Raw genomic sequence first — 284 nt, 5'->3', positions numbered from 1 at the left:
AACTGACAACATAAGTTATACAACTGACAGTTCTCAAAGATGCACACGATCTCAACTGGTTATCCTCCAGAGAGCTTGTTTCTTTTTCTTTTCTCTCACTTTTTTTTCCACTTTTTTCTTGCGGTGTGAGGCGCGTGTCCGTGCTATTCTCCCACATGCACTCACAATCACACTTGATAGACCACCTTTTAATAGTAAAAAAATAGTAATAGTAAATAATAAATATATAATAATAAATAGTAAAATAAAGTAAAAATAACTGAAAAATCTACTTGAGTACAGTA

The 284-nt window shown here is 32.4% G+C and overlaps 1 protein-coding gene across 5 annotated transcripts in view; it reads left to right on the top strand.

The window, feature by feature from the left end:
* The window catches only part of ank2a (ankyrin 2a, neuronal), an 89,886-nt gene that overhangs the window by 16,706 nt on the left and 72,896 nt on the right, over positions 1-284 (top strand). The gene's annotated exons all lie outside the window — the stretch shown is intronic.

Source organism: Etheostoma spectabile, chromosome 2 (assembly GCF_008692095.1).
Source record: "Etheostoma spectabile isolate EspeVRDwgs_2016 chromosome 2, UIUC_Espe_1.0, whole genome shotgun sequence".
Lineage (NCBI taxonomy): Eukaryota > Metazoa > Chordata > Actinopteri > Perciformes > Percidae > Etheostoma > Etheostoma spectabile.
The sequence above is the reverse complement of the archived record's forward strand: the minus strand, read 5'-3'. Positions and strand labels throughout refer to the sequence as shown.